This window comes from Toxorhynchites rutilus, chromosome 3 (genome assembly GCF_029784135.1).
Source record: "Toxorhynchites rutilus septentrionalis strain SRP chromosome 3, ASM2978413v1, whole genome shotgun sequence".
In the NCBI taxonomy this organism is placed as follows: Eukaryota; Metazoa; Arthropoda; class Insecta; order Diptera; family Culicidae; genus Toxorhynchites; species Toxorhynchites rutilus.
In genome coordinates this window covers 280,504,171-280,518,690 of record NC_073746.1, presented here as the reverse complement: position 1 = coordinate 280,518,690, position 14,520 = coordinate 280,504,171, and the positions used below count along the sequence as shown (strand labels likewise).

The 14,520-nt window shown below is 35.7% G+C and overlaps 2 protein-coding genes across 10 annotated transcripts in view; one reads left to right on the top strand and one right to left on the bottom strand.

Annotated features, from left to right (window-relative positions):
• Positions 1-14,520, bottom strand: part of LOC129780636 (growth hormone-regulated TBC protein 1-A) — a 198,083-nt gene that overhangs the window by 69,595 nt on the left and 113,968 nt on the right. The window contains exons 8-9 of one of the 5 annotated variants that reach the window (XR_008743983.1): positions 2,892-3,077; positions 2,595-2,810 (exon numbers count right to left, since the gene is read on the bottom strand). The exons of the other annotated variants lie outside the window; for them this stretch is intronic. The gene's annotated coding sequence lies outside the window, so the exon portion shown is untranslated. Of the gene's footprint in view, positions 1-2,594; positions 2,811-2,891; positions 3,078-14,520 lie in introns of those variants that run through there. 5 annotated transcript variants of the gene reach the window in all.
• The window catches only part of LOC129780637 (protein tipE), a 101,306-nt gene that overhangs the window by 40,300 nt on the left and 46,486 nt on the right, over positions 1-14,520 (top strand). The window lies entirely within an intron of this gene.

Genomic DNA, 14,520 nt, shown 5'->3' with positions numbered 1-14,520 from the left:
CATGATGAATTGTAACACATCCGATGCAATCTCATTTTAGACATCATTAGAATTTCAGTGGCCTTCAAATGTCTACGGAGTATCGATATCTCTAGCAAAAGCTGCGTTTCTGAAACTTCGTAGTTGCCAGTTCGGCAAATCGACTTTTTCAGTTCGTTGTCAGGTGTAACATGTGTAGAGCTTGAATTTCAAAGCTTCAAAAATTTCGGCTTCTTCTTTAGACGATTTTAACCGATCTCATAATTCCCGATTGAAATGACCAATGCACTCCAACATTCTATCTTCCATCGTTGGACCGGGTCCGGAAGGTCTTTCGCCTGGTTTACTCATCTGATGAGGAATTCTCTTTTCAGTAGCAAATTTTTAATCGTTAGATTTTAACAAAACCTTCTTAATGGCCGTTTCCTTTCAACAGCAAAAAAAAAAAAATAACCAGTGCATTGAGTCTGAACAACTTATTCAGTATTTGAGTCGCACAATACTCCAGTGGCTGTGATCAGCTCATACATTGGTTTCATAGCATTATAATGAGCACTCCATCGAGTTTGCGACAATCTTTCAACAACGCTCAGAAACATTTTTCAGCGATCAGTTAAATATGCAGAAAGCGAGTAAAATATTAAACAGTTTTAAAAATGTCACACACTGTAGACTCGTAGCGAAATCATGTTGTCCTCATAAGTTGCCTACAAACTCTATGCATACGGATTTTTTGTTTTGCTTTCTCAACAAAACCTGAACTACTTCATTTGATCCTGACATGGTTGGAGCGGTCGATATCCTTCCAACGGGACTTCATGGAAATTAAACTCTGACCTTCCACTTGTTGAAGGATGTCGTTATTCAAATCTGCAGCTTATCCCACCCAAAACGAAAAAAACAGGAATGGGTTATATCTGTGATATAACCGCAAGGTTAACGTAGGATTACCATTGGCTTAATAATCATTTGTTTGAAGTTGCATCTATATCAATTCTCAATAAATGGATGAATGAATATTTTGTTTTCTTTTGGAATTGTCTTGCGATCTGTTCGAATACGAAATAATATTATTTCGCTTGTGGTCTCTTTCTGACGCTTGACACTAAAATCTTCAAGACAACCTTATTCAATCTTCCGTAAATCCGAAATATTTCCGAAATAAAATTTTCCCTGATATAAAAAAAAATCATCATGGGAACACCTAGTTAACTACCTAAATGTGTGCGAAATCGTATTTCATCCCTTGGGTGCATTCATTCTTCTTGAAAGGCGTTAACGTTCCCTGTGGAACTTTTGCCGTCTCAACGTATGCATTAACTAGCGTCATTTATTAATACTTAGTTGAGATTTCTTAAGCCAAATAACACGCCTTGAATGTATTCCGAGGGGCAAGCTCTAGAATACGCGTGACCACAGTGCAAGTCGAAGGAAATTTCTTTGACGATAGATCCCCCGGCCAGAACGGGAATCGAACCCGAACACCTGGCATGACAATGTGAGACGCTAACCACTCGGCCACGGGTGCTCTTGGGTGCATTCATAAGCAAACGATTTTGCATGTCCGTTCATCACGGCAGCAAAAGAGAAACGGACAGAGATTGACTTGCCGACGAATCATGTATCATGCATTAACTGCAGACCAATCGAGCCATCGCTATTTAGAATGATTTAAATAGTTTGCTTTCGAAGCAGTTTTGAGCTATTGAAACAAATTTTTATAACCAATAAGTAAACACACACATCTCTTAGATCTTTCATCTTTCGAAAAATGTTATTTCCATACCACTTCGTTCATCCGGTGGAGAGGTATACACGCTCAAAAACTTGTACTTCGAACGTAACACCCTCGTTTTCGATACTTTGAATTTACACCCCAGGACAGAAATGAATGCTGCAGTATGACGAAATAATAAAAAGCCAAGAAAATTCTATAACATGGACTTTTCCATAGTGACTTGTTTTGTTAGATAATACCATAAGTAATAACCGATTACTTTCCTTCAAAATCATGATTTTTTACGATATCATTTCTAATATACTTGTCATGGTCATGGGTGTCACCCCTCTAAGAGTGACACCCGGGGCGGACCGCCCCCTACGCCCCCACCCCCCTGCACTACGGCGCTGTAATTACTTAATGAGTGGGCGCCGCTATTCGCTTGGACAGCGGTCACCGCAGTCTTTCGGCACTAGTCAGAGTAAATAAACCTCACTCGCTTCAAATCTTCAGGATCAACCCCACGAGTATTGTTATCTTATTTACTATGTTATGAACTATAACAAAACAACTCGTGGTTGAGTTATACAGGAAATGCTAGCGTGCACTTCTCGATGGTGACTCAGTGCGCGATTTGTTGAATAACGGAATAGAAACAAACAAAAAATGTAAAACCTAAACATTAAACGTTACAGCAGAATGTTGTTGAATTGCCATTGGAATTTGGAAAACAAGGAAAATTGAACACGTGGAAACAAGGTAAACTAAATTTGAATGCGCATTGTGGCTACAAGTCCGAGTCCGTATCTGTACCCGGATTTGGTTAGGTGCATCGGTCGAATCCTCCAGAGTGGTCTATCGTCTTGTGGTTGCGTACCACTGTAGATCATCCTGGAGATCGTTGATCTTCGATAAGGAAGCTCGATTCCACGGCTGCCGTACGCTAGAAGCGGCCATACTCCACCATGGCTGCCTCAGTCATGAGATAAGTCCGAGTAGTCAGATGTTGAGATCAAATTGCTGGTTAACACAGAAGAGCAGAACATTCTTATTTCTGTTTCGATAACTCTATAAACCATTTCCTTTCCATATGTGTTTGATAGGTTGCTGTCTGAAATGACGACCGGAACGTTGGGTGGAATGTTAAAAGATCAGTTTAGATGACGATCATGTCTAAATAATTGATACAAACCGCAATTTTGATAAACCAGAATAAGAATAAAAACCATGCTGTACAGAAATGATGAAATTCTCATACTGAGAATTTTATCAGTGCCGATATTACGTTGGTTGTTATCACTCGCATACTAAACGTCAACTACAAACGTTCGATTTTCTATCGCATTGATTATGCTGTTCAGCATATCATTCATGGATACTGAAACAAAGAAAAAACAGTTTGATTTGCTAACAACGAAACAGGTTGCACGTAACCCATTAATGACCAAGCTGTGAACATTTTTTTCATGAAAACCGTTGGTATAATTTCGATTATTAGGGCTAAAGAAACCTCAATGTTCACAATTATTTTTTATCCAATCTTACTTTTTTTTGCAATCTGCACTTTTTCCACAAACACACAACACAAAGTAGTACAAACAAACCGCGAACAAAAATTCACTTTATTTAGCAAAATATACAACATCCATAAATACATGAATATACAAGCACAGGAGGATGAAAGTCTCTAGGGAAATACCTTACTTCATCCACCTAAGGTGAGATGTGTCCTTTCTTATTTTATAGAATTTTAACTTTTTGCCGGTAAGCTTTTTCTTCCAAAATAAAACTATTGCTTTTATTTTTATTGTGGAGAAATGTACATGCTCAAGATTTATTTTTTTTCGATAAGTTGTGCACAAATTACTTAACGCTAAAAATCTGGATTTTGGAACACCCCCCCCCCCTACGTAACGCCTTTTCCTATCTTTAATACAAAGTAAGTAACCTGTAAAAAGATTCACATTTTATTGTGTTTTGTTAAAGTCTGTACCAGATAGTATTTGGTAGAAACTAATGACAGTGTTTTGATTTGGAATGATTGTTTACTTAGTGGTAAAATTATCATCAAGTTTTATCCACACTTTGAAATGTTATCGAAGATTGAACGCGAGAGACATCAGAACAATCTGCACACTCACGTTAAAAACCCAACACGGTCAAGAGGAATGATCACCAAGGCTTTCTAATTTCCAAAATCACCAGTAAATACCGTGCTCCAACGTTACCGTGGAACCATTGGATCGCGCAAAGCAAACAAAAAACGTGGAAGTGGAACATATGACCGGAGCTTACGTTTGAAGATCGTCAGGGCAGTCTGAAATAACCCTGGAATCTCCGGACATGATCTGGCGAAAAGGTCCACTGCAGTGCACAGTACAGTCCAGATTTTGCCGTTCATTTGATCACACGAAGGTTCTAAGAAGTTCTGGCCCGACACAGCCAGCTACTATTACAGCCGGGATGTCGTAGAATGGTATAAGCAGAATAATATTGATTTTATTGAAAAAAAGTTGCATGGACCAAATTGTCCAGGTTTTCGTCCCATCGAAAAACATTGGACAATTGTCAAGCGTAAATTGAAGAAGTGTGGTAAAAGATGGCAGATACGGTTGACAACGCACTGTGTAGAAAATTATGAGAGGTATTTAGCGAAAAGCCCGAAAGTTCAAAGAAAAAGTAGAAGAATATTAAAAACACAGAAAAATATATTTTTAACAAAGAATTTGGAATTTTTGTACGGCCAAATTCTAAATGGACGTTATGTTTTCTTATTGAAATTGAAAAAACCATTCCGCACATATTTGTTATTCTGCCCTACAAAATTACACAAAATTAAATGAAATTGATGATAATTGGTAGCTTATTATTTAAGCTATCAAAACATGAAAAATTATAGAATTTGCTGTTCGGTTTATCGAATAGCTGTCCGTTAGTGGGTTAATTAGATGCGGCATATCTTGTTTTTGAGAGTATGATCTAGGGGATGATTGTCAAACATAACAAAGAGCAAGATAAAGAGACGTTTCGTGATAGAGAAGTAGAGTAAATCAGCTCACTCTCTTCCCCTTAAAATGTTTGTGAAACGAGTTTTTTTTTGTTTTCACCTGTACTCGCGCGCAAAATCATAACTCGTATACTCACGCATGGTGTCACAAACCGAAAGTTGAACTCTAGAAAATATTTTTCTTCGCTTTATTCAGTTTTAATACAGTGATAGACATTTGTTTAGCCGCACTTGAAAAAAAATTTGAAACACTTACAAAACAACTAGGAATGTTCTTTTTATCGGGATACTTATTTGCTGTAGTGATAGTATATTTAAGTCACTTTTATTGAAAGGACGTGCGTCACAATCGCACACACAAGGCGGCATCGGTGGATATATCCATTCAAACGTCGTTTTTCCCCGAGACATACTTTTAGCCGCAGAGCATAAAAATCGAGTTTTCGCATAATCACCAAGCCTTTATCTGTTTTTGAAAAAATACTTGGGAATATTCAATTTACAAGATAAATATTAGATGTGCAACGTAAGAAGTTGGTTAGATTAGTGATTTACGTAGAATTTAAAGGAATGGCGAAAGGTATTCTATTGACGGAAGAGGGGCGGAAAATAATAAAGATATTCAGTGAACAAAAGTTTTCTAATCGCTCGATCGTAACAAAAATTGGTCTATCTGAGAAAGTGGTACGGAATTTCTTTAAATAGTGCCAGAAATATGGGATATAACGACCAACAAATGGGAACACCAAAGTTACTTTGCGTCTTAAAGGTCGAATAAGACACGAAACAACCAGGAAACGATGTCCTGTTCATACATTAAGGCAGGATCGGTTGTTCCAGTAACGAAGAGGCATTTTACGCGCATCTTGAATGAGTCACCAAACATCATGTGGAAGCAATCTCAAGGGAAGCCGAAACTGACCGCCACCCATAAGCAGAACCATAACATGAAAACGTATTAATCGATTGAGGTTCCATTGGTGTAACAATCATAACATACCATAACTGCATGCTCGATTCAAACATTTTTTTTATTTCATGCAGTTGCAACGTGTTTTCGGGTCTTTTTTCCGACGAGCAGAATGTATATCGACCTTCCAGATAGTTACTAGATGATAAAGGTTCTGGAACATCAGGTTTTCATATTTATAATATTCTTTGTTTTTGTGTTCTTGGTAAACTTAGGATTGATGCTTGTTTTTATGGGACATTCAATGGGAATAAAAAAAGAATTTATCCCCGAAAAGTTCATAAGACTGTAAAGAATAACCATCAGTCACCGAACAGTTTCTCTTGCGCCCAATGTAGTGCCCAAATCGATTGATACAAAAATCTCATAAATCCATCATGAAATGACTGTAAATGTAAAAAGCAATATGTGTTTAAAATTGTACAATTTTCACCATGCGCTCGATTTTAGATTTTCAATTTGTATCCCAATAGGTTCCCGATAGAGTCTAAAAATTACTGATAGAAAATTATCCTGAGAGAAATGTAACCAAATGTTATTTTATTCTCGACAGACTTCGTACCACTCAATTTAATGCATCTGATCTACTGCTAGAGCATCTGAATCAGTTTTAACCGGCTTAACACAAGTGGAATATCATTTTTAAAAGGCATTTAATGGTAAAGGAGCTTGAATATAAATATAGGATATACAGTAGAATCCCGATTACTCGCAAAATACAGTTGTAAGGTCAATAAGGATAACGAAAACCACCAATACAAAAGAGCAAGAGTCTACTTCTCTCTGATAAACTCCGGGAAGACCTACCGAAGTACGATGTACAACGAACCTGTTCCTCGTAGTTTGTGCATACATTAGCATTGGCTGCTTTTATAAAAATAAAAATGAGTCGTCAAATGTGTTGCTAAGTGCAAGACTCGGTAACGGAGTTGTCGAAAAATTGGAAAATTAGAGGAAACAATTCACATATATTCTGCAATTACATTGTAGTAAGGAGTGTATCGAAAAGTAGTCTTGAACATTTTTGTCGTGCAATCAGAGCACGCTTTGTTTACATGTCAAAAATCGAAATAAAAGTCATTTAGTCGCGGTCATAACGTTGTTTTCGAAATGCCGCGGATTGATTTGGAAAAATTCTGCACAATTGGTGCACCGAAAAGGGTGTTACTCACCACAAAATAGCAATAAAATTCAAAGTTTGTCCAGAAAGTGTTAAACGAATCGTACATACATCAAAGAAGTTCCCAGAATGCTGCCGGAACCTCAATTTTATACCAAATCGATTGGAGAGAGTGTACCATTTGCGGATACGATTCTTGCGATAGAAAAATTCTGCCAAAAAGTGCTCGTTTGGCAAGCCATTTGCACGTGTGGCATGCGATCTTCAACTTGTTTCACAAAAGGGACTATAAATGCTCAAATTTATGTGGAAGAATGCTTGAAGAAGAGATTGCTTCCACTTTGTAGAAAGCACGAGATTCCCCCTCTATTCTGGCTGGATTTGAAATCGGCACATTATGCCAAATCCACTTAGCAATGGTTTTCGGAAAACAACATCATGTTCGTCGAAAAAGACCTCAACCCACCTAACTGTCCCCAGCTGCGGCCAATTGAACTTTACTGGGAAATTGTCAAGGCCAAGTTCAAGAAGGAAGGTACAGTGTCTAAATATATGTCAGAGTGCAAGAAGAATTGGTCTGCAGCGTCCAGAAAGTGCACAAAGACTGCTGTGCAGAATTTGATGAGTGGAGTTAAGGGGGGACCCCTGTCTTGAAGGTCGAAAAATATTAAATCTTAGTGATATTTTATCGATTCTCCAGATCGGGGTCTTAAATCTATGGTTCGATCATTTTTTAGAAATCAACAATAAGCTTGTTTTTTTTCATTTCATCGCTATGTAAACTTAATATTCTTGAATAAAATTCACTTTTGTAAATACTTTTTGAGCATTTTCAGTTTTATTTTGAAGTTTGAAAGTTTAAGACTACTTTTCGATACACTCCTTAGACATTGTTAGTTTGGTTGACATTCGCGATGAAGGAATTGAACACAATGAACGATAATTAAATTTTTCGTATCAAATATAATACATATTTGATATGTGATGAAGTGACATGTTTTTTTGCAAGTGATTGAAGAATCTTGAATGTGAATTGCGTCTGATAATGATTTTATATTATGATGACGATTTTCGGTCGATATATTAGAAAACTCATAGAAAAATGATTACGTATCCACGTGTTTCGAATAACATCAAGCAATAATTTTCATTCCATTATTAACGATTTGAAACTACATTCGGATTGAATCCACGAACGTTCACTTAGTACAAAATGGAAATGATCGAAACATATTAAGAAATCAATTTCGGGCGGGACGAAGTTCGCCGGATCATCTAGTTGAAAATAAAGAAAATGAATTGTTTGTGGGATTTGTGATCGCGAATTTTAAATTTAAAAAAAAATAATTTCGAACTCATAACTCGTGTAGAAATTATCTACAAACCATGTTCGTTCTTCATTGAATCCACAAGTTGAATGCAGAAGTCTTCAACTAGGCCAACATGTTTCCTTCTCCTGATATATCATCTAGATCAGCGGTACTCAACCTTCTTTTCATAGGGGTCCTAAATACGTGTTAGTTATGGTTCCGCGGCCCGCAAAGAAAAACAAAATAAATGAAGAAGGGTGATGTTCAAGACATGATCGCACTGCTAACATAGAACTACAAAATTATTACCGACGAGTACAAATATTGGAGAAATTTAATAATAAAATTCTTTGATATAAATATTTGATAGTAATAACAAGGGTCGACAAATGAATGCTTTTTTTGAAGCACGTAGCAATTTGAGTAGATTGTCAAAATAATTCAGTATGTACTGTTGATTGCTCGCTATCTAGAGTGCTGAAACTGGAATACTGAACTTCTTGAATATCTAAGTAGTTTTCCAGTATCTCCTAGCAAGATTACATCTTCAACGCAGAACGAACCATCTCAGCAGACGCAGAACATTAACAGAAAATCCGAACCGAACCTATTGTGTGATGGCTGCAGAAGCGAAAGCAATACCAACTCTCAAGGTTGAAAAATATTTTACGTCACTTTTAACCCGAAAACAATAACATCACGAAAGTTGAATGATCGATTGAAAAAATCACAAATCAGTCATTCACAATTTATCAGTCATCCGAGCAGCAAGGCTTTCCAAATAATATTTCTCAAGGCCGGGTTGTTTATGTTATTATTTTGAATTGGTCTTTTTCAAGGCTAGAGGTGAATAAACTGAGACAGCTTAAACCTTCTACAATTCGAAACAACATCATTACATCAATAAATCCAAACACACTCCTGAATTCACAGAAGCTCTCTTCAGGCAAACATAAATATTAAAAAGATTTAGAAAGAATGCATCGAACATTCTTAAATAACTCTTTAGTCGAAAGTATTAGTAGTCCTGAAAAGGACCGATGGGTTGTTTTGTACACGTAGCTGAAAATAGTTGATTCATTATTCATACTTGTTCTCGCGAGAACAATACACTCACTCAGAACAATACACGTAACACCTCAGAATGTATCGCGGTTCCTGGCGATTATATATTTGTCCCACACTACCGTTATATATTTGGTAACGCATAACTCATAAAATCAGTACAGTCTCCAGGATATGAAGACCGACGACGAACCTCCTATTTAATATTTTTCTCCTGCTTTGATTCCGCTCTACACTATGGTTGTTACTAGCTTATGACGAATTTCATGCCAACTCGTCTTAGGAGTTGGCAGCACCATTTCAGATAGAAGTGAAACTTTGTGATTGTAAAGACATGGGTCATTAAAGCAACTTTGCATACTTGAAATATTCGAATTATAATCAGATTACTTTGAGGAAAAGAATTTTTTTTTATCTTAATTTTTTACAAAAAATTATAACATGAAAACTATGATACCTACAAAATTCATGTAAAAGGATGAAATGTAGGAACTTATCTAAATTTTCACAAAAAAAAAACCAAAAATTTTTTGAAAAACATTTCGCTGACAAAAAAGTTACTTCAAAAATTAAAATTCATTTTTCACAAAAAGTTTTTTTTTTAATTCCGAATATATATATACTTTTTCGCACAAGTCGTCCATACATCGGAAGAAGGGCACTTTTACAGGGACAAAGCTCGAACAACAACTTTTTCATATTTTCTTTGAAGAAAATACAACTTATCCTAATTTTGTTTAAAGTCAAGATAGCGATATAGTGTATTGGACAAAGTTTTAGATCTTGTTAAAATATAAACTTTTGTCGAAGACATCAACTTTCTATCTTTTATAGTTTTTGGAATATAAGTCATTTTTGTATGAAGACTTCTGAAAAAATAATGTTTTGCTCGTATCATTTATTTGTCTAAATTCTCACATTTGACATGTTCTTGACATGTTTTTTGCAAGTGATTGAAGAATCTTGAATGTGAATTGCGTCTGATAATAATTTGATATTATGATGACGATTTTCGGTCGATATATTAGAAAACTCATAGAAAAATGATTACGTATCTACGTGTTTCGAATAACATCAAGCAATAATTTTCATTCCATTATTAACGATTTGAAACTACATTCGGATTGAATCCACGAACGTTCACTTAGTACAAAATGGAAATGATCGAAACATATTAAGAAATCAATTTCGGGCGGGACGAAGTTCGCCGGATCATCTAGTTGAAAATAAAGAAAATGAATTTTTTTGTGGGATTCGTGATCGCGGATTTTAAATTTAAAAAAAATAATTTCGAACTCATAACTCGTGTAGAAATTATCTACAAACCATGTTCGTTCTTCATTGAATCCACAAGTTGAATGCAGAAGTCTTCAGCTAGGCCAACATGTTTCCTTCTCCTGATATATCATCTAGATCAGCGGTACTCAACCTTCTTTTCATAGGGGTCATAAATACGTGTTAGTTATGGTTCCGCGGGCCGCAAAGAAAAACAAAATAAATGAAGAAGGGTGATGTTCAAGACATGATCGCACTGCTAACATAGAACTACAAAATTATTACCGACGAGTACAAATATTGGAGAAATTTAATAATAAAATTCTTTGATACAAATATTTGATAGTATTAACAAGGGTCGACAAATGAATGCTTTTTTTGAAGCACGTAGCAATTTGAGTAGATTGTCAAAATAATTCAGTATGTACTGTTGATTGCTCGCTATCTAGAGTGCTGAAACTGGAATACTGAACTTCTTGAATATCTAAGTAGTTTTCCAGTATCTCCTAGCAAAATTACATCTTCAACGCAGAACGAACCATCTCAGCAGACGCAGAACAGTAACAGAAAATCCGAACCGAACCTATTGTGTGATGGCTGCAGAAGCGAAAGCAATACCAACTCTCAAGGTTGAAAAATATTTTACGTCACTTTTAACCCGAAAACAATAACATCACGAAAGTTGAATGATCGATTGAAAAAATCACAAATCAGTCATTCACAATTTATCAGTCATCCGAGCAGCAAGGCTTTCCAAATAATATTTCTCAAGGCCGGGTTGTTTATGTTAGTATTTTGAATTGATCTTTTTCAAGGCTAGAGGTGAATAAACTGAGACAGCTTAAACCTTCTACAATTCGAAACAACATCATTACATCAATAAATCCAAACACACTCCTGAATTCACAGAAGCTCTCTTCAGGCAAACATAAATATTAAAAAGATTTTTAGAAAGAATGCATCGAACATTCTTAAATAACTCTTTAGTCGAAAGTATTAGTAGTCCTGAAAAGGACCGATGGGTTGTTTTGTACACGTAGCTGAAAATAGTTGATTCATTATTCATACTTGTTCTCGCGAGAACAATACACTCACTCAGAACAATACACGTAACACCTCAGAATGTATCGCGGTTCCTGGCGATTATATATTTGTCCCACACTACCGTTATATATTTGGTAACGCATAACTCATAAAATCAGTACAGTCTCCAGGATATGAAGACCGACGACGCTCCTCCTATTTAATATTTTTCTCCTGCTTTGATTCTCTACACTCTACACTTGTTACTAGCTTATGACGAATTTCATGCCAACTCGTCTTAGGAGTTGGCAGCACCATTTCAGATAGAAGTGAAACTTTGTGATTGTAAAGACATGGGTCATTAAAGCAACTTTGCATACTTTAAATATTCTAATTATAATCAGATTACTTTGAGGAAAAGAAATTTTTTTATCTTAATTTTTTACAAAAAATTATAACATGAAAACTATGATACCTACAAAATTCATGTAAAAGGATGAAATGTAGGAAATTATCTAAATTTTCACAAAAAAAAACCAAAAATTTTTTGAAAAACATTTCGCTGACAAAAAAGTTACTTCAAAAATTAAAATTCATTTTTCACAAAAAGTTTTTTTTTAAATTCCGAATATATATATATATATATATATATATATATATATATATATATATATATATATATATATATATATATATATATACTTTTTCGCACAAGTCGTCCATACATCGGAAGAAGGGCACTTTTACAGGGACAAAGCTCGAACAACAACTTTTTCATATTTTCTTTGAAGAAAATACAACTTATCCTAATTTTGTTTAAAGTCAAGATAGCGATATAGTGTATTCGACAAAGTTTTAGATCTTGTTAAAATATAAACTTTTGTCGAAGACATCAACTTTCTATCTTTTATAGTTTTTGGAATATAAGTCTTCTGAAAAAATAATGTTTTGCTCGTATCATTTATTTGTCTAAATTCTCACATTTGACATGTTCTTGACATGTTTCTGAATAGAGAATAGAACATTAATAGCATGTTTTCAAAGAAAAACATGAAAAAGTTGTTGTTCGAAAAACTTTTTCGAAAACTTGTTGGAAATTGGAAAAAAAATTGTATTTTTTTGTGAAAATTTAAACAATTTCCTACATTTCATCCTTTGGCATGAGATTTGTAGGTATCATAGTTTTTATGTTATAATTTCTTGTAAAAAATTAAGAAAAAAAATGGCTTTTCCAAAAAGTAGTTATTTTTCGAATATTTCAAGTATGCAAAGTTGCTTAAATAACCCATATCTTCACACCCACAACGTTTCACTGCTATCTGAAATGGTGCTGCCAACGGCCTGTCGAGTTGGCATGAAATTCGCCTTATTCTGAAGATGCATTCTGTGGCGAAAAAAAAAGTTCAACAGAGTAATAAAATAGAAACTGAGATTGACCAGGGCGAGCACAATATGTAGAGAACATTCGCTTACAGCCAACGACATGCATCGACAAATGTTGACTAAAATGGACTTTCAAGCAGTTACTCAGATTCATAGATATGTGTGATTTCAATAGTGTACTTTCGCAGAAGTTTTGAGATATTGAAACAATTTTTTGGGTCAATTATAAACAGCATTACTCATACACTGTTTGTCTTTCGAATGAAGTGACTGTTATACCACTTTGTACAACTGACAAAGAGGTATTAACGCTCGTAACTTTGCACCCCAAACGTAACGCTCTTGATTCAGAAATCTTAAACTTACACCCCAGTACATATTCAATTTTTTTTAGTACACGTAGTGGTGCCCCCATCGAACAAAATATTGTACCATACTTTGCGATATCTATCATTCATTCTTCATTAGAATCGAACAAAACCTTTGTGTTTGACATCAGCATTGAGAAAGACTGCTGTTTGATAGCTGGAGCGAGACGACTTGAATGATGATGATGATGATGATGATGATGTTTTGAATTATAGAGGCGTTCAAATTCATCAGTTAATTCGCCTCTAGTTTTGAAAAATACTAATTTGGAAAACTCAACTAAGTACTCGGCCTTGAGAAAGGTTATTCGAAAGACTCGCTGCCGTCTGGTCGCTAGATAGATGACTGACGAATTATGAATACTGTGTTTTGAAATCGCGAATGTTGTTTATACTCAATGAATAAAATACAATGAATAAAATACGGAGCTTAGATTGCAATATTATCTCTATCAACATTTCGAGCGACTAATTCACGCCTGTCTTATTAGCAGTGATATTTGAATATTGTATCTCCCTCATACATACTCGGCCAAACTTGTATAGTAGGATATTATCAGCATTGCTTCGAAGTATTGCATTTGTATTCTAGCTGGTTTCCGGAAATTCAAGGGCGCAGTGAGTGCGCGTTATACATTTCTCCCTCACTCATAATCCTTGTCCCAAAAACAGCGTAAACCTTTTTTTAATGGAAATCCACATAATACTCGCTTTGGATCATATAGAAAATCTGTATGTGCTCTCTGGCTCACTCAAAAGATGAAAACGTTCGAAGAAGCTCGAGTTTCCTTCTCCGCTTGTGTGCGTGGGATGCATCGCAATACTGCGAGTGTCATTGAAAGTGGTCGATGGGATGGAAATTGAAAAGCTCTTGCGCTGTCAGGGTAAAAACGAACATTGTTGACTGATGGATGTATTTAAAAAGGATGCTTGTGTTAACTTCCCACCTTACTACACTGGTTCACTCTTGCACGTTTCTGTGGATCGATGAAGAGACGCTTCCCGACGGCGTTGTTTTCGTTGTCGTTTGCGATCTGTTGACATACCGGACATGTTTTATGCTTGGGCATAAATGGGCCACTCTATATGGTCCACCACATGGATTTTGATGAGGCGTATTGTTATCTAGTGGCGTGCAGCTGCAGCAGTCCATTCCAAAGTCCTGACTATGTTGTGATTCTACGACGATGGTAGAACCCAGGGGAGCCGCATATTGTGCCTTCGTAGACAAAATTTGATTGCGGAAACACTTATTGCATTTTGATGCTTCATTACGTTTTGCAATTCGCATTCACTGGGA